This window comes from Palaemon carinicauda, unplaced genomic scaffold, assembly GCF_036898095.1.
Source record: "Palaemon carinicauda isolate YSFRI2023 unplaced genomic scaffold, ASM3689809v2 scaffold32, whole genome shotgun sequence".
NCBI lineage: Eukaryota > Metazoa > Arthropoda > Malacostraca > Decapoda > Palaemonidae > Palaemon > Palaemon carinicauda.
In genome coordinates, this window is record NW_027170871.1 from 331812 (window position 1) to 352410 (window position 20599).

At 44.6% G+C, this 20599-nt stretch overlaps 1 long non-coding RNA gene across 2 annotated transcripts; it reads right to left on the reverse strand.

Annotated features, from left to right (window-relative positions):
• Nucleotides 1–3496: 3496 nt before the first annotated feature.
• LOC137636530 (uncharacterized) lies at nucleotides 3497–20461 on the reverse strand. 2 transcript variants are annotated; one of them, XR_011043136.1, is made up of 3 exons: nucleotides 20345–20461; nucleotides 8105–8228; nucleotides 3497–4857 (listed from the first exon to the last, which is right to left on the reverse strand). It is a non-coding gene; the product is annotated as an uncharacterized lncRNA (long non-coding RNA). The 2 variants fall into 2 exon arrangements; XR_011043137.1 differs by lacking the exon at nucleotides 20345–20461 and adding an exon at nucleotides 9702–9796.
• Nucleotides 20462–20599: the final 138 nt, after the last annotated feature.

Genomic DNA, 20599 nt, shown 5'->3' on the forward strand with positions numbered 1-20599 from the left:
AGCGCCTGATGACTGTCCGCATCCCCATCACGCGGGACAGACATCTCACCCTGATCTCTGTCTACGCCCCGACTATGACCTCAACCGATGATAACAAAGCTGCCTTCTACACCCAGCTCGACCGCACCATCCAGGCAGTGCCCGCCAATGACAAGCTCGTTGTGCTTGGCGACTTTAATGCCCGAGTAGGCAAAGACCATCGCCTGTGGGAGGGAATCATCGGCCGACATGGCATTGGAAATTGCAACGCCAATGGCCAACTCCTACTGGGTCTGTGTGCAGAACACCAACTTGTGGTAACCAACACCATCTTCCAGTTACCAAAGCGACAAAAGACCACATGGAGACACCCACGGTCTAAACACTGGCACACCCTGGACTACGTCCTGACCAGAGCCAGAGACCGAGGAGACGTCCGCATCACCCGATCCATGCCCGGAGCGGACGACTGCTGGACGGACCACAGACTCCTCATCTCCCGACTCTCCGTGACGACCCTACGACCACCCAGAAGGGCACCTGTTAGCGTACCACACCAACGCTTTGATTGTAGTAAGCTCCGCAACCCACAGGTGGCACAGAACTACAAGGAGGCCTGCGAACAATACCTCGCAGACCCTGTGGGTCAGGCCACTGTCGAGCACCACTGGACCACCCTCAGAAACGCCATGGCCCGTGCCGCGGAGGAAACACTAGGCTTCACAACCAAGAAACGGCAGGATTGGTTTGATGAGAATGATGCTACCATCTCTCTTCTCATTGAAACCAAACGACAAGCACGCCTGACTTTGGAAAACCAACCAACAGCAGCTAACAAATGTGCTCACAAGGTGGCTGAAGCTGGTTGCCAAAGAGGTATCCGTGAAGCCCAGAACACCTGGTGGCAAAGAAAAGCTGCAGAAATACAGAGTTTCGCTGACCAACGTGACCTGCGCAGCTTCTATGCAGCAACAAAAGAAATATTCGGTCCCACGCGGTCATCAGTGGGCAGCCTGAAGGACGAGGATGGGGCCACGACCATCACCGACAGCGAGGGCATCCTGGCCAGGTGGAGGTCTCACTTTGAGAACCTCCTCAATGACCAAGCAGACACCCCAGACGATCTCCTGCGAATGACCCCGCAGCATCCCGTCCGTCACTGGATGGCACTACCACCCTCCATCCATGACTTCAACAAGGCCCTGCAGCGCATGAAGCCCGGCAAAGCCCCAGGGCCAGACAACATCCCGTTGGAGCTCCTCACTCACGGGCTTGAGGAACCGTTTGATGCTCCTTATACTGAAAATATGGGAGACCAAGACCCCCCCCAGTGACTTCCGCGATGCAAACATCACTACCATCTTCAAGAAGGGAGACAGGGAGAACTGTAACAACTACCGGGGAATATCACTACTAAGCATCGCGAGTAAGATTTTCGCTCGGATTCTCCTTGGTCGCCTCCTTATTCTCGCAGAAGACGTCCTGCCAGAGTCCCAGTGCGGCTTTCGACCTTCCCGCGGGACCATAGACATGATCTTCTGTGCGCGACAACTACAAGAGAAGAGCCTCGAACAACAACAGCCCATAATGTTCATCTTCTGGGATTTGAAAAAGGCCTTCGACAAAGTACCTCGACCTGCCATGTGGGCTGTCCTCAAAAGATATGGCTGCCCACCCGATTTTGTCAAGCTGGTGTGTGCCCTCCATGACGGAATGGTTGGGAGAGTCTGCCACCAGAACTCTCTTTCAGACCCATTCCCCATCAACGGCGGCCTGAAGCAGGGCTGTGTTCTGGCCCAGACGTGTTTCTCGCTATACACCGCAGCAATGCTCAACGAGATCCCCCCAGACACACCCTCAGTCGACCTACGTTTCCGCATGGATGGAGCCGCTTTCAACCTCGCTAGACTCCGCGCCAGAACCAAGACCACCTTGTGTGCAGTGCGAGAACTGCAGTATGCTGACGACAATGCCACCCCAGGTCAGACGGCAGAGGACCTGCAGTCGTTAGCTGATGCATACAACTCTGCCTACGAACGTTTTGGGATGCAAGTCAACTCAGACAAAACCAAGACCCTCGTCCAACATCCACCAGGACTGATGCTCCTAAACTTCAATACCACAGTGAATGACCAACCGTTAGAACAGGTGGACCAGTTCTCCTACCTAGGGAGCATCCTAACATCAGCTCCCACAAGCAAAAAGGACGTGGAGAACAGGATCAGGGCAGCCCACTCCGCCTTTGGCCGACTCAACCGCCGCGTATTTAACAACCACGCACTGACAATGACCACCAAAATACTGTAATGGTGTTCAGGGCAGTAGTCCTCTCCACGCTCCTGTATGCATGTGAAACATGGACGCTATATAGTAACGATCTTAAAAACCTAGAACGCTTCCAACAAATTAAACTGAGGCAGATCTTGAAAATCCCCTGGGAGAGCCACACCACCAACATTGAAGTCTTAGAACGTGCCTCGCTGTCCAGCGTGGAGGCCACCATCATCCACCACCGCCTCCGCTGGATAGGACACGTGCATAGGATGGATCCATCTAGGCTCCCAAAGAAAATATTCTACGGAGAACTGACCCAGGGCACCAGACCACGAGGAGCCCCGAAAATGCGCTATAAAGATCAACTAAAGCGCACCCTGGCTCTAACTGACATCGATCCTTCCTCATGGTAAGAAACAGCCAGGGACAGGAAAACCTGGAGGAGTACAGTACACCATGGCACCGTGGACTTCGAGGAGAGGAGGAGACAAAATGAGGAGGCTAGGAGGAGAAGAAGGAGAGAGCGATTAAAACAGCCCCGCCCACCACCTACCCTCCCTTGTGAACACTGTCCGCGACTCTTCCACCACAGACTAGGACTTAACAGCCACATCAGGCATAAGCACCCACCCCGCAGATAGGAGGCTGATGGCTAACGACAGAACCCAATACTCGGACACGAGTGGGCGCCGACGAATCCTGATTTCTCCTTACCAACATTGTAAATGCCAAACCAAAACTAATATCTACGTGTGTGTAATATGACTGCATTTCAACGCACCAGGAATGAAGGCATTGAGACAATAATACTATCATATCATAGACTATCATATAATGGGTGGATGGATGGAGTGAAGAAAGCTCTGGGTGATAGGAGGATAGATGTGAGAGAGGCAAGAGAGCGTGCTAGAAATAGGAATGAATGGCGAGCGATTGTGACGCAGTTCCGGTAGGCCCTGCTGCTTCCTCCGGTGTCTTAGATGACCGCGGAGGTAGCAGCAGTAGGGGATTCAGCATTATGAAGCTTCATCTGTGGTGGATAACGGTGGAGGTTGGGTTGTGGCACCCTAGCAGTACCAGCTGAACTCGATTGAGTCCCTTGTCAGGCTGGGAGGAATGTAGGGAGTAGAGGTCGCCTTTTTTTTCTTTTTTTTTTTTTCATTTGTTGATGTTGGCTACCCCCCAAAAATTGGGGGAAGTGCCTTGGTATATGTGTGTATGTATAATTTCTCATAGCAATTCAAGAACAAGATAGTTTTTGTTCGAAACAATCAGACTTTTTTCAGTGAAATCTTAGACATTTCTCAGAGCCATACTGTAGGGTGGGCTGTGGCACCCTAGCAGTACCAGCTGAACTCAGTTGAGTCCCTTGTCAGGCTGGGAGGAACGTAGAGAGTAGAGGTCCCCTTTTTTGTTTTGTTTCATTTGTTGATGTCGGCTACCCCCCAAAATTGGGGGAAGTGCCTTGGTATATGTTCAACCTAGACTGATTAACTTGAATAAAAATTCACTTAACCGCATCTTTCTAGTTACTGACAATGTTATAAATATGTAAGGCTTTCCCCACAGACTTAAAAATGGCCACAGCAGTATTCATCCCTATTTCAGGTACAGGATATGAATGTCGAACTCAAGACGAAAAGCTATTTAAGCCCCAAGCTGGTACCACCTTTCGAAGGGACAGCATGTGTCCTAAATGTAATAAAAGTATTCCCATAGACTCGACCAAAGGAATAACTATTGATTTAATTGAACGCAAACTATTTCAAGTTTTTACCTTTAAAGACATCTGGCAGGATTTAAATTTGTAAAACGAAGTTTCACTTAAACAATGAAAAATCAACGTGATAGTCAATCAAATTAAAATAAAAAATGACAAGTCCAGCTCATTGTGAAAAAATGCTCTACGAATTCAATTTCCTACATAATGCACCACAAAATTTACATGAAATTGGCCAGTTCAAAATATTGGAATTAAAATTTAACCATCACAAAAATTTTGCTTAAAGAAAAATTTTCAAAATTAAATTGAAAAATCTATGGTTTTCTATGAGCTTGAACAAAAATTGTACATTCTTTAAACCTACACATCCAGTATTAAACATCACAAAAACTGAAAGCAGCCGAAATATGCTTATGCCAAAGTAAGGTTTCCTTGTTCATTCATAGAAGAATATGATTTTTTGGCAATTACATTTGACATTACACATTCTACTGCACATTCCATAATACAATAACATAAAACATTATTCACGTACCAATTCATAGACATGAGTGAAAACATGAGCTCAAGCCTCCCTCAGGAGTAACCCTACCACCCCCTTGGACTTCTGTGCATAAGTTTACTTTCACATATGAAAGGGACAAAATATCCTTTAACAGTGACATAGAAAACGGATCTGCATCTGGAAGAGCGCAAGGGAAGCGAGGGACTTCTCTTTCCCATCTCGGCAATCATCTGTCAACTTAAACCTTTGAATCGGTTTCGGAACTGATACCCGACTGGCCACGTCCCGCTGAGAGCACTCGGCCTCCTCTCGAAGAGTTTTCAATTGAGACGATTCTCTGGGCTGCTTTCAGATTTCCCTCAAGGCAGCAGATTTTCTGAAATAACATGAAATCAGTTAATATTGTCATACTGTACACGTTAAAATAATTTGGTATCTTTAAACATGGATAACGAGGTACAACAAGGACTCAAACATTAAACATGGATAACGAGGTAAAACAAGGACTCAAACATCTTATATTTATGTTCCTATCACTAAAAACAGCAAAAAAAAAGTGGCATATTGTAACCCGTATTGCTTATTTGAAGGCACTTCAATCAATTTCTATTTAGTCCGTTACTGTAACTGTGCATGCAATCATTTAAACATTTTACATATCGACACCCTCATAAACTAATTTACCTAAGTCATTTTCTCCACTTGTTGGGAACTCAAAAAAAACCTTCTAATTTCCTAATACTTCATATCATTGTCTTGATTTTCAATTCACAAATTCTCAGCAGTGGAATTTGTGAATTAGAATTTGTTAATTGAAGCTCAATACAATGATATAAAGAATTAGGAAATGAGAAGGTTTTTTTTATTTCCCAACAAGTGGAGAAAATGACTTGGGCAGTTAGTTTATGAGGGTCAAGATATGTAGAATTCTCCCCTTGCTAATAATGCCCCGGGTGCATTTTTGCTACTACGGTATATCTTTACCTTAAGTTCTGGGTGATAGGAAGATAGATGTGAGAGAGGCAAGAGAGCGTGCTAGAAATAGGAATGAATGGCGAGCGATTGTGACGCAGTTCCGGTAGGCCCTGCTGCTTCCTCCGGTGCCTTAGATGACCGCGGAGGTAGCAGCAGTAGGGGATTCATCGTTATGAAGCTTCATCTGTGGTGGATAACGGGGGAGGGTGGGCTGTGGCACCCTAGCAGTACCAGCTGAACTCGGTTGAGTCCCTTGTCAGGCTGGGAGGAACGTAGAGAGTAGAGGTCCCCTTTTTTTTGTTTTGTTTCATTTGTTAATGTCAGCTACCCCCCCAAAATTGGGGGAAGTGCCTTGGTATATGTATGTATGTAAGTTCTCAAAGAATTTTATCATCTATGGGATTTTCAAATTCACGACAAACATGCATCTATAAGGAAGCTTTTCCATCCATATACCAAAGGCACTTCCCCCAATTTTGGGGGGTAGCCGACATCAACAAGAAACAAAACAAAAAAGGGGACCTCTACTCTCTACGTTCCTCCAGCCTAACCAGGGACTCAGCCGAGTTCAGCTGGTACTGCTAGGGTGCCACAGCCCAACCTCCCACATTTCCACCACAGAAGAAGCTTCATACTGCTGAGTCCCCTACTGCTGCTAGCTTTTGATTCCTAAAATATGGTCTAGCTCAAATGGATTGGATAAAAAAAATTCCAATCAAGATAAAAAGGCAATATCTATAGCACAATAAGTCATTTGTGGGGTTCAAAGTTGCAAATTCTGGGAACACTAAATTGACTTGCAATGTTAATCTATGCAAAATGTTTCTCGATATGGGGTAAACCCTTTATAATTCATAGTTTTGATCAATTCCTCCTATATTGCACCATGCAAAAGCTTATCTTGAACTATCTGTGGCGTTAGCAGTTACTTTCATTTTCCTTAACAAAATTGATGATTGCATTAAATGCTATAAATTAACTTCGTAATGAAAACGAAAAATCAAGGCAAAAAATCCCACATTAGATTGTTTTGTGTTAGCTAAATGCTATTTGATTCCATACCTCTAATAGATGGAATCTTAAAAGAGAATCCAAGAAAAATTATGTTGATAAAGGATGTAACTTCTGGTTATACATACATATACCTAGGCACTTCCCCCAATTTGAGTCCCTTGTTAGGCTGGAGGAACGTAGAGAGTAGAGGTCCCCTTTTTGTTTTTGTTTCATTTGTTGATGTCGGCTACCCCCCAAAATTGGGGGAAGTGCCTTGGTATATGTATGTATGTACTTCCCCCAATTTTGGGGGGTTGCCGACATCAAACAAATGAAACAAAAATGGGGACCTCTCCTCTCTACATTCCTCCCAGCCTGACAAGGGACTCAACCGAGTTCAGCTGGTACTGCTAGGGTGGCACAGCCCACCCTCCCACATTATCCACTTCTGGTTATACGACATCTAAACATGAATGAAAGCTGAAGACGACTATAATATAATTATCAATATTTCCAGATTACAAAGAACTAAATCGTCAGTCCATTCGGTTCCAACACGAGCTTCAACAAACTGTCACTTCTCACCTTAGTGAAGTGTACTTTATATTCAAGCTTTCCTATCAACGGCACCTTCAATATTTTAGTTTTATTTCAGAAGTATTTTGTTCTTTATTTCTAAGGTAGTAGGTTGGCTAGGGCACCAGCCGCCTGTTGTGATACTACAGCTAGAGAGTTATGGGGTCCTTTGACTGGCCAGACAGTACTACATTGGATCCTTCTTTCTGGTTACGGTTCACTTTCCCTTTGCCTACACATACACCGAATAGTCTGGCCTATTCTTTACAGATTCTCCTCTGTCCTCATACACCTGACAACACTGTGATTATCAAACAATTATTCATCGCCCAAGGGGTTAACTACTGCACTGTAATTGTTCAGTGGCTACTTTTTCTTTGTAAGGGTAGAAAAGACTCTTTAGCTATAGTCAGCCGCTCTTCTAGGACACTGCAAAATCAAACCATTGTTCTCTAGTCTTAGGTAGTGCCATAACCTCTGTACCATGGTCTTGCACTATCTTGGGTTAGAGATCTCTTGCTTGAGGATACACTCGGGCACACTATTCTATCTTATTTCTCTTCCTCTGGTTCTGTTAAAGTTTTCATAATTTAAGAAATAAGAAATATTTATTTCAATGTTGTTACTGTTAGTAAGATATTCTATTTTTCCTTGTTTCCTTTCCTCACTGGACTATTTTCCCTGTCGGAGCCCCTGGGCTTATAGCATTCTGCTTGTTTTTATAGTTTAAGAAATAAGAAATATTTATTTCAATGTTGTCACTGTTCGTAAGATATCTTATTTTTCCTTGTTTCCTTTCCTCACTGGGCTAGTTTCCCTGTCGGAGCCCCTGGGCTTATGGCATTCTGCTTTCCCAACTAGGGTTGTAGTCTAGCAAGCGATAACAATAACAATATCATCGTTACACCTAATAGTAGACTTAACCACTTGACCCACAATATATCAGGCTTCAAAATACTGCTTCAAAGAAAAAAAGTTTTAAGACCACATTCTATTTCATACCATCAAAAATAAGCTGTTATAATTTCTTGCATTGACCTCAAATCAATAGAACAACTCTACCAAGTTCAATGTCTTACCTTTAGAAGCTCTGAAACCAGATGGCAAAATGACTTAAACCACCATCGTTGTATGATAAGGATTTAACTCTTCCTCACAATTCTTCCATTTAATCTATTGACCTCCTTTTCATATTTGATCAACCTGAGGGAAAAGAAACATATGAGAATAAGGATATTGCAATCTCTTGTCCTACTTTTCAAACCTGTAAGGATCTTTAGAAAAGTTGTCCTGTTGCGTTAAAATTGATAAACAGCCCTTTGAAGGTTTACTGTCATAGTTCAAAGAATCTATGCTGAATGCTGTTTAACTGAACGTGCTTCTCAGTTATACACAACAGCTACAAGAGTATAATGAATATAACTTATGTAACATATTTAACCCTTTTAACCCCAGGATATTTGGAAATTTCCAACCCTTAACCCCCAAGGGGTTATTTTTTTCCCAGCACATTTTGCAGTATATATTTTCTAAATTGCTCTAACAGCCTTAATTTTTGTCATAGAGAGGTCAGGTTGGTCTCATTCTCTTGGAAAATGCCTGAATTTTCTCAAAAAATTATCAAAAAATATGAAAAACTAATTTTTATAGCATTTTTTTGCAAGGACGTACCGGTACGTCCATGGGGGTAAAGGGATGAGTTTTATGAAATGTACCAGTACGTCCTTTGGGGGTAAAAGGGTTAAAAAGAATAGGAATAGCAATAAAAAAATGGCAATTTATATACAACCAGATAACAGATACATGATTCAAGATAGCAATGAATCATGAAACTAGTGTGTAATGGCTAGCGTCAATACTACAAAATCAATAATGTTCACTCAACTAGGGACATGGTATGCTACACCAAATATAGTAATTCTTGATTTTTTCTCATAAATTTCTGTCCCACTTCTCAAAAGATATACTCACTTGTTTTTAATACAATTTTTACTTTGAATGGCATTATCAACTACCTTGAATCTTATCAAATAACTTGGCGATGCTACCTTTGATGGGTTCTTCTAAGGTGCTTTGAGAGAAAACCTTACATTTGTCTAAAACATTGTTAAGTGAACGGAAAATTATATCTACTTCTTCCATGATTGTTTGTTAAGTCTTTGCGACAAATTTCTCTATATTAACCCTTTTACCCCCAGGCTCTTAGGAAATTTCCAACCCTTAACCCCCAGGGGGTTATTTTTTCCCAGCACATTTTGCAATATATATTTTTTAAATTGCTCTAACAGCCTTAATTTTTGTCATAGAGAGGTCAGGTTGGTCTCATTCTCTTGGAAAATGCCTGAATTTTTTCAAAAAAAATATCAAAAATATGAAAAAAAAAATGTAAATAGCATTTTTTTGCAAGGACGTACCGGTACGTCCATGGGGGTAAAGGGATGAGTTTTGTAAAACGTACCAGTACGTCCTTTGGGGGTAAAAGGGTTATGCAATGAAAAATAATCTTGACTACAGTACTATGGTGTTAAAAATTACTTTTGTTATCAATTTCAAAAAATGAAAAGACCCCTGAAGAAAATTACTAATTTCGTATTAATCATATTTCAGATATTCTGTATTCAAATCACATGCAACTTTATTCTTGATAATTCTAAAAAGAATTAAAGAGAGACTCACCTTTCGTCCAATAGAACAATAGAACATATTCTATTGTCATGGAGGAATCTATTGATTTCAGGCTTGTGAGAAGTGGAAATAACAGCCAAAGACCTGAAAAAGAACAAAGTTATTAGTAATGGGTAATCTCTCCGTAACAAGAATGAATAAAACCGAAAATAGTATTTGGAGGCAAAGAATCAAAGGGTCTTGACAAATAGCCTGTTGTGAATGGATAGACAAAAGTGACAATGCTTTTATTATCATTATCATTATTATTATTATTACTTGCTAAGCTACAACCCTAGTTGGAAAAGCAATATGCTATAAGCCCAGGGGTTCCAATAGGGAAAATAGCCCAGTGAGGAATGGAAAAAAAGTAAAAAAATTTTGAGAACAGTAATAATAAAATGAATATTTCCTATATAAACTATACAAACTTTAACAAAACAAGAGGAAGAGAAATTAGATGGGATAGTGTGCCCGAGTGTACCCTCAAGCAAGAGAACTCAAAAGGACATACGAAGACCAGGGTGCTTAATATTTCATCTCGCCATTTCCCACCCCTTCCGAGTCCTCAGTTGTGGATTTGAAGAATCTTGAGGGTGTTTAAGTTTCTACATTTGATGAGAAAATAAAGATTTTCTGGATTAATAATAGATAGTGAAAGAAAGGAAGCGAGATATTAAAGAAGAATGAAGGGGGTTGAAAAGAGAAATCAGAAGGATTTAAGAAAAGGGTTGTGATAGCCAATTGCTCAGACCTGCTCAAGCTCTCTAGTTTCTTGTAGTGTCTGCAACCCCACCATCCTTGTGAGCTAAGGTTGCGGGGTCTGGGGGAGCCTATAGGTTTACCTGCTGAGTCATCAGCAGCCATTGCCTAGCCCTCCCTGGTACTAGCTTGTGTGAAGAGGGTGCGTGGATGCTGATCATATGTATACAGGGGGTCCTCGGGTTACGACGCTGATCCGTTCTTAAGACGCGGTGTAACCCGAATTTCCGTGTAAGTCGGAACACCATAAATATACGTACTGTACTGTACTGTAAAGTATTACTGTATACTGTACTATAATAAAATGTATCAAATGACATAAAAACAATATTAGAAAAAGAGAAAACAATTCCTTACCACATGAATTAAAGTAAATATCAATAAAAAAAGAAAACAATTCCTTACCACATGAATTAAAGTAAATATCAATAAAAAAAGAAAACAATTCCTTACCACATGAATTAAAGTAAATATCAATGAAAAAAAAAGAAAACAATTCCTTACCACATGAATTAAAGTAAATATCAATAAAAAAAGAAAACAATTCCTTACCACATGAATTAAAGCCTCTCCTTGCCTGCTTTATGACCGGGTGCTGACTTCTCCTCCTTTGCTATGTACGTGCGGTTAGGCATGCGCTTCCAGAATAAACCTGTCTCATCCGCATTGAACACCTGATAAGCAGAATAACCCCCCTCCCTAATTATCTCAGCCAACGCTTTAGGAAATTCACTTGCTGCTTTCTCATCCCCACTAGCAGCTTCACCTTGCACTTTAAGATTATGGTAATTGGCCCGAGCCTTAAATCGCATAAACCAACCCCTACTAGCCGAAAACTCTTCACTTTCACTTTCTCCCCCCCTTTCTTTTTTCAACGCTTCAAACAACCTTTTAGCCTTCTCTTGAATAACCATTAAGCTCACTGGAATACGCCGTTGATTTTGATCTTCCAACCAAAGCACTAATAACCTTTCCATTTCGATAATTAAACCACTACGCTGTTTCGTTATCACTGTTGCTTTCATTGGAGCAGATCCTTTTACGTGTTCAACAATGCGCTCCTTATCTTTAAGGATAGTAGCCACGGTCGAACGGCTAAGGCCAAGCGATCGGCCAATGTTCGTTGGCGTTTCACCGTTTTTAGACCGCTTAATAATGTCTAATTTCACTTCCATGGTGATGGCCTTCCTTTTCTTCGATGCACTACCATCAGAAGAATCTGCCTTGCGCTTTGGAGCCATAATGAAGGGCAAAAAGTTCAAAAAAACAATCAAACACGTGAGAGAAAGAACAGGCAATCACAACCAAAAATGGCGTATGAGTGGAACTGAGCGACGCCGTCTTCCTCGCCCACAACCACCGCAAAGCGTATTCATCCACCGCGCGCTAGAAACTAGTTCGCAATTGTTTACGTCGCTTACGACGCTAACGGTGTAAGACAGAACGACGCTTAATATTATTTTTATATTTTTATGGGGCGCGTTCGTAACGGCGAAACCGCGTAAGTCGGGACCGTCGTAACCCGAGGACCTACTGTATATGATCCGTATCTAGGACAAGTTGTTCATTGCTTTTGCCATTCATGAGCATTCATGAGTAACCTCTAAACCTTTAACCTTATCATTAGTAATTGAAAGACAGCTTCAATCTGTTTAACTTACTGTACTTTCAATAAGAGGTCCAGTATAGGAAATCCAGATAAGAACTATAGAAAAGAAACTCTTGACCTCACTCATAACCTCGTCGGACGAGTAAAAAAAGTCCTATCTGTATAAAATCTTGCGATGACAGACTGCATACGTCACCAAGAGTCAGACTAACAACATACATACCGGTACTTATACTAAGGCACTTCCCCCAATTTTGGGGGTTAGCCGACATCAAACAAATGAAACAAAAAAGGGGACATCTCCTCTCTACGTTCCTCCCAGCCTGACAAGGGACTCAACTGAGTTCGGCTGGTACTGCTAGGGTGGCACAGCCCACCCTCCCCCATTATCCACCACAGACGAAGCTTCATAATGCAGAATCCCCTACTGCTGCTACCTCCGTGGTCATCCACGGCACCGGAGGAAGCAGCAGGGCCTACCGGAACTGCGTCACAATCGCTCGCCATTCATACTTATTTCTAGCACGCTCTCTTGCCTCTCTCACATCTCTCCTCCTATCACCCAGAGCTTCCTTCACTCCCTCCATCCATCCACCCAAACCTTGGCCTTCCTCTTGTACTTCTCCCATCAACTCTTACATTCATCACCTTCTTTAGCAGACAGCCATTTTCCATTCTCTCAACATGGCCAAACCACCTCAACACATTCATATCCACTCTAGCTGCTAACTCATTTCTTACACCTGTTCTCACCCTCACTACTTCGTTCCTAACCCCATCTACTCGAAACATGTTATTTTTATTAGTAAAATAAATTTTTGAATATACTTACCCGATAATCATGTAGCTGTCAACTCCGTTGCCCGACAGAATTCTATGGAGGGATACGCCAGCTATCACAATACTAGAAGGGGGTGTACTTACCAGCGCCACCTGTGGCCAGGTACTCAAGTACTTCTTGTTGACACCTCCTCAATTATTCCTCGGTCCACTGGTTCTCTCTGGGGAGGAAGGGAGGGTCGATTAAATCATGATTATCGGGTAAGTATATTCAAAAATTTATTTTACTAATAAAAATAACATTTTTCAATATTAAACTTACCCGATAATCATGTAGCTGATTCACACCCAGGGAGGTGGGTGAAAACCAGTGTACAAGATTAAAGGATAGCTAAGTATCCCATATTTCATATAACAGTTATCTCAAATAACAATGAAATAATAAGTACCTGGTAAGGAAGTCGAATAGAACCGTTACTCTGCCTCTTTTTTAAAGTTCGTCTTCCTTACTGAGCGCAGCGTTCCTCTTGGAGGCTGAATCAACCCAAAGGTGCCAAAGTACACGGGGTTGCAACCCCTACTAAAGGACCTCTACCAAACCTTTAACCCAGGCGCTTCTCAAGAATGAATAGACCACCCGCCAAATCAAAAGGATGCGGAAGGCTTCTTAGCCTACCGTAACAACCATAAAAACAACAATAAAAGCATTCAAGAGAAAGGTTAAAAAAGGTTATGGGATTAAGGGAATGTAGTGGCTGAGCCCTCACCTACTACTGCACTCGCTGCTACGAATGGTCCCAGGGTGTAGCAGTTCTCGTAAAGAGACTGGACATCTTTCAGATAAAATGATGCAAACACTGACTTGCTCCTCCAATAGGTTGCATCCATTATGCTCTGCAGAGAACGGTTTTTATTAAAGGCCATCGAAGTAGCTACGGCTCTTACTTCGTGGGTCCTTACCTTCAGCAATGCAAGGTCTTCCTCCTTTAAGTGAGAATGTGCTTCTCTGATCAGAAGCCTTATATAATACGAAAGCCCATTCTTGGACATGGGCCTCGAAGGTTTCTTGATGGCACACCATAAAGCTTCTGACTGTCCTCGAATAGGTTTAGACCTCTTAAGATAATATTTGAGAGCTCTGACAGGGCAAAGAACTCTCTCTAGTTCGTTACCTACCATGTTGGAGAGGCTAGGTATTTCAAACGATCTAGGCCAAGGACGTGAAGGAAGCTCGTTCTTTGCTAGGAATCCAAGCTGAAAAGAACATGTTGCAGATTTGGTTGTGAAACCAATGTTCTTGCTGAAGGCATGAACCTCACTGACTCTCTTAGCTGTTGCAAGGCAGACGAGAAAAAGAGTCTTGAGGGTAAGGTCCTTGAAGGAAGCTGACTGGAGAGGTTCGAACCTAGATGACATAAGGAACCTTAAGACTACGTCTAGATTCCAGCCTGGAGTGGAAAGACGACGTTCTTTAGACGTCTCAAAAGACTTAAGAATGTCTTGAAGGTCCTTGTTGGAAAACAGGTCCAAACCTCTGTGGCGGAGAACTGAAGCCAACATACTCCTATATCCTTTAATCGTAGGTGCTGAAAGGGATCTCTCATTCCTAAGATGTAGAAGGAAGTCAGCTATTTGGGTCACAGAGGTATTGGTAGAGGATATTGAATTGGCTCTACACCAGCTTCGGAAGACCTCCCACTTAGACTGGTAGACTCTACGAGTGGAAACCCTTCTTGCTCTGGCAATCGCACTGGCTGCCTCCTTCGAAAAGCCTCTAGCTCTAGCGAATCTTTCGACAGTCTGAAGGCAGTCAGCCGAAGAGCGTGGAGGTTTGGGTGCAACCTGTCTACGTGAGGTTGACGTAGAAGGTCCACTCTTAGAGGTAGAGTCCTGGGGAAGTCGACTAGCCATTGAAGTACCTCTGTGAACCATTCTCTTGCAGGCCAAAGGGGAGCAACCAGCGTCAGCCGTGTCCCTTCGTGCGAGACGAATTTCTGCAGAACTTTGTTTATTATCTTGAACGGTGGGAATGCGTACAGGTCGAGATGGGACCAGTTCAGTAGAAAAGCATCCACATAAACTGCTGCAGGGTCTGGAACAGGGGAACAGTACAGCGGAAGTCTCTTGGTTATGGAGGTGGCAAACAGATCTATGGTAGGTTGACCCCACAAGGTCCAAAGTCTGTTGCACACACTCTTGTGGAGGGTCCATTCCGTGGGAATGACCTGATTCCTTCTGCTTAGGCGATCTGCTGAGACGTTCATATCGCCCTGAATGAACCTCGTGACCAGAGTGAGGTTTAGACCTCTTGACCAAATGAGGAGGTCCCTTGCGATCTCGTATAGGCTCCTCGAATGGGTCCCTCCTTGCTTGGAGATGTAAGCCAAGGCTGTGGTATTGTCTGAGTTCACCTCCACCACTTTGCCTAGCAGGAGGGACTTGAAGTTCAACAGGGCTAGATGAACTGCTAGCAGCTCCTTGCAGTTGATGTGGAGTAATCCTTGTTCCTCGTTCCACGTTCCCGAGCATTCCCGTCCGTCCAAGGTTGCACCCCAGCCCGAGTCCGATGCATCTGAGAAGAGATGAAGATTGGGGGTCTGAATGGCCAACGATAGACCCTCCCTGAGAAGGAGGTTGTGCTTCCACCACAGGAGAGTGGTCTTCATCTCTTGGTTGATAGGGATAGAGACTGCTTCGAGAGTCGAACCCTTGTCCCAATGAGCTGCAAGATGGAATTGAAGAGGGCGGAGGTGGAGTCTCCCTAGCTCGACAAACAGGGCCAGTGATGAGAGGGTCCCTGTGAGACTCATCCACTGTCTCACTGAGCAACTGCTCCTCTTCAGCATGCTCATGATGCACTCTAGGGCCTGGCTTATCCTGGGGGCCGATGGAAAAGCCCGAAAATCCTGACTCCGAATCTCCATTCCCAGGTACACAATGGATTGGGAGGGAATGAGTTGAGACTTCTCTATGTTGACTAATAGACCTAGGTCTCTGATTAAGTCTAAAGTCCAATTGAGATTCTCCAGACAACGACGACTCGTGGAGGCTCTCAACAGCCAGTCGTCTAAGTAGAGGGAGGCTCTGATGTTCGACAAGTGTAGGAATTTTGCTATATTCCTCATCAGATGAGTAAAGACCATAGGAGCTGTGCTTAGGCCAAAACACAGGGCTTGGAATTGGTAGACAACCTTTCCAAAAACGAATCTCAGGAAAGGTTGGGAGTCTGGATGAATAGGAACGTGAAAGTATGCATCTTTCAAGTCCAACGAGACCATCCAGTCCTCCTGTCTGACCGCTGCTAAGACCGACTTCGTCGTCTCCATCGTGAACGTCTGCTTGGTGACATACTCGTTGAGAGCGCTGACGTCCAGCACCGGTCTCCAACCTCCTGTCTTCTTGGCCACAAGAAAGAGACGGTTGTAGAAGCCCGGGGATTGATGGTCCCGGACTATAACCACTGCCTTCTTCTGCACAAGTAGCGACACCTCCTGTTGCAATGCTAGCCTCTTGTCCTCTTCTTTGTAGTTGGGAGAGAGGTTGATGGGCGATGTGGTCAGAGGTGGTTTGAGGCAGAATGGAATCCTGTAACCGTTCCTCAGCCAACTGACAGACTGGGCGTCTGCACCTCTCTTCTCCCAGGCTCGCCAGAAGATTTTGAGTCTGGCTCCTACTGCTGTCTGGAGATGCGGAGAGTCAGTTTTTTCCTTTAGATGTCCTGGATCCTTTCCTAGACTTGCTCCTGTGAGAGTCTGGACGGGAGCTTCCTCGGCTGGGGGCTCTACCACGAAAGGGCGGTATGAACCTCGTAGCAGGGGTATCAGCCACTGGGGAGCGATAAGTCTTGGGGACTGAGGTAGCAACCTTAGACTTACGAGCCGATGAGGCTACAAGATCGTGTGTATCCTTTTGTATCAGGGCAGCAGACAAGTCCTTAACCAGCTCTTCGGGGAAGAGGAACTTCGAGAGCGGAGCAAAAAGGAGTTGTGACCGTTGGCAAGGTGTAATGCTGGCGGAAAGGAAGGTACACAGTTGTTCCCTTTTCTTCAACACCCCTGATACAAACATCGACGCAAGCTCACCCGATCCATCTCTAATGGCCTTATCCATGCAGGACATTAATAGCATGGCAGAATCTTTGTCCGCAGGAGAGGTCTTCTTGCTGAGGGCCCCCAGGCACCAGTCTAGAAAGTTGAACATTTCAAATGCTCTAAACATTCCTTTCAGCAAGTGATCCAGGTCTGAGAAGGTCCAACAAACTTTAGAGCGCCTCATTGCAGTTCTCCGAGGCGAGTCTACCAGACTTGAGAAGTCAGCCTGGGCAGAGGCAGGTACTCCCAAGCCTGGTGCTTCTCCTGTGGCATACCAAACGCTCGCTTTCGAAGTGAGCTTCGTTGGAGGGAACATGAAAGAAGTCTTGCCAAGGTGTTGCTTAGACTGCAGCCACTCCCCTAAGATCCTTAATGCCCTCTTAGAGGACCTAGCTAGGACTAGCTTAGTATAGGTGGACTTAGCTTGTTGTACGCCCAGCGAAAACTCAGATGGCGGAGAGCGGGGAATAGCAGAGACAAAGTGGTCTGGGTAAACCTCCCTAAGTAGAGCCAAGACCTTACGAAAATCAATAGACTGTGGAGAAAGCTTGGATTCATCCACGTCTGATGAGGGATCCAGGTGTGCCTCCTCATCATCAGACGCCTCATCACCAGAGTGAAGCGAAGGTATCGGACAAGAATGCTGAACAGCAGAGTCAGAACGAGTAGGAACAATAGAAGTGGTTTCCTCTACAAGTAACTGTTGAGGGAGAACCTGAGGCTCAGACTGCAAAGGCTGAATAGCAGACGAAGCAGAAGGAAGGCGCATGGGTGGAGGAGGCTGACTCCTAGCATGAGCGGTTGAACCCAAGGATTGCGCTTGCTGAGCGGTTGGTGGAAGCGGAGTAGAAAGTTCCTGTTCCTGTGGTGAGAGCGGAGCGTGATGAGGTTGAGGCTGCGCAGAACAAGGTAAATGTCTCGCAAGCTGAGGCTCCTGAGGCGCAAGGCCAAGGTGTAGTGGAGCTTGCCTTGTGGATGGTTGAGCTCGCTGCAGCGAGAGCTGAGGAGACTGACTCATGGACGGGAGAGGTTGTTGTACCTCAGCCAAGAGTTGCACCACTGGTGGAGCAGCAAAGGGAGGCGGAGGAAGAGAGGTATAATCCTCCTGATCCCATAACAAAGGTTGCCTTAAAGAAGGCGGAGGCTGAACACCAGTGGGAACAGCAAACTCAGACCGTAGCTCAACATCGTACGCCTGGCAGGTGGTACTGCGATCAGGCGGAGCAAGCGCAGGCGGAGCGAGCGCAGGCGGAGCGAGCGCAGGCGGAGGGAGTGTAGGCGGAGGCGGAGGAGCAACACTCTCAGCCCGACACTCACGCATCAAGTCCGAAAGCTGTGCTTGCATGGACTGTAGTAGAGTCCACTTAGGGTCGACAGTCGAGCTCTGTTGTGGCAGAACCTTACTCCTCTTGGGCGGAGTGCAGTCGACAGATGACTGCGGCGAGTCAGAGCTGAGCCAATGACTGCAACCTGGCTGAGCACTCGCGGACTGGACTCTGCGTTTAAGTGGTCTCGAGACCTGAGACCAACGTTTCTTCCCTGACAGATGATCAGCGGACGAGAAAAAGACGGGCTCAATCGTCTGCGGGTGGGAGTGACGGTCTTTGGAAGACACGCCCGCAACCACCGAGGAAACTTCTGTGCGCCTAACAAGGCCTGCCGAACCCTTATGCCCTTCGACATTGCTTCTCCCCTGGGCATGGGAGCTTGCAAGAGGTCCCGGACTGGGAGGACGACTGGCTCGCACAGAAGAATCCTCACGCACCACACTGGCACTGACACTAGCACTTGGCACTGCACTGACACTAGCACTCGTCACAGCACTGGCACTAACTCCACCCACTGCACTCTTGACCTTAAGTTCCTTAACTTCGGCCATCAGAGACTTATGGTCACTTACCACTGACTCTACTTTATCGCCTAAGGCCTGAATAGCACGCAAAACAACAGACATATCAGGCGGAGGGCAAACAGTAGGTTCGGGGGTAGCCACTACAGGGGTAGGAAAAGGTAGGGGATCATGAGGTGAGGAAAACATTGAAGAGTGAGAAGAACTCCTCCTAACTCTACCTCTCTCTAACTTAGATGAATATTTTAAAAGACGGACAAATTCCAGTTCCGAAAGTCCGGCGCATTCCTCACATCGATTTTCTAACTGACAGGGCCTGTCCCTACAGTCAGAACAAGCGGTGTGAGGATCTACCGAGGCCTTCGGAATACGCCTATTGCAAGACCTACATCGTCTATGGGAGGGGGCTTGCGAAATGTCAGACATCTTGAATCCAAAGAGTTAGCCAAAGGGGTTTCCAAAATCAAGCAAAAGATCGTTAACCGTTAATCAGGACTATATAAAAGCTATCTAGCTAATATAAGAAGGTTTCCAGTAATGCGACAGCCGAAATCTGAGAGAATACTTCACCAATTAGCCGTGAACAAACTCGAAGATCATAAGCGTATCCCAGAACGTCTTGCCGGAAGCACGACAGAGGAATAATTGAGGAGGTGTCAACAAGAAGTACTTGAGTACCTGGCCACAGGTGGCGCTGGTAAGTACACCCCCTTCTAGTATTGTGATAGCTGGCGTATCCCTCCATAGAATTCTGTCGGGCAACGGAGTTGACAGCTACATGATTATCGGGTAAGTTTAATATTGAAAATAACAAGATTAAGATAAAATTAAATAACTGGGAAAATGTTTAGCTGATGGCCATCTTCAATTGAAGACTGCCACAATCTGAATAACCTGGAACACAGGATGAAAAGGAGTTCCAGTTTACTGTACTCCACAGACAACAGATTGATGGGACGAAGGCCATTGCGAATTAGTATAAATTACTTAAGCCAGGAATTAGCAAGAATTAATACCCCAGGAATTAAAACCCTACTCACAACTTTTTTATATACATTGTCTTTGAAAAATACTGTAAATCACTCAACTGATGGTTTATGGATAATATAGTTTTAACTTTTGATTTCAAGGTGGTCATGCTTTAAGAGTAATTTTAACTTCACATAATTCCTGCACATTGGAAATGTGCATCGAAATATCTATATTGCACTAGATCCTTTAAAAGCTCCTGGATTACAATGAAAACTATTTTTATGTGATCTTTATAATGTACTTTATGATGACCTGACACTAAAATGTGATAACACAAACTTAAAGGATAACCTAATCGAACTGGTGCTTAATGTTTATGGAATATCTTTCCAACTAGACGAAAAGAAAAACAATATGATGGGGCAAGAAAGAGTGTGTGTTTATACTAAATGAATACTTCCCTCACCATGAAGCACTGAGTACTATAATGTACTAGAAAATGTCCCTGTAAATAAACAAAATGTTTAAACAAACTTTGGGGAAGGACAAATCTAGAAACTACGATGATGTGCTTCGTTGATTTCTGACTTACCTTATTGCCTATGGTGGTCCCATTGTGGGTGTCAACTTGTGGGGATGTCCGCTCGAGAGGGGTCTGCTCGAGAGGGATCCGCTTGAGGGGGGTCTGCTCGAGAGGGATCCACTTGAGTGGGGTCTGCTCGAGAGGGATCCGCTAGAGTGGGGTCTGCTCGCTCGAGAGGGATCCGCATGAGGGAGGTCTGCTCGAGAGGGATCCACTTGAGGGGGGTCTGCTCGAGAGGGATCCGCTTGAGAGGGGTCTGCTCGA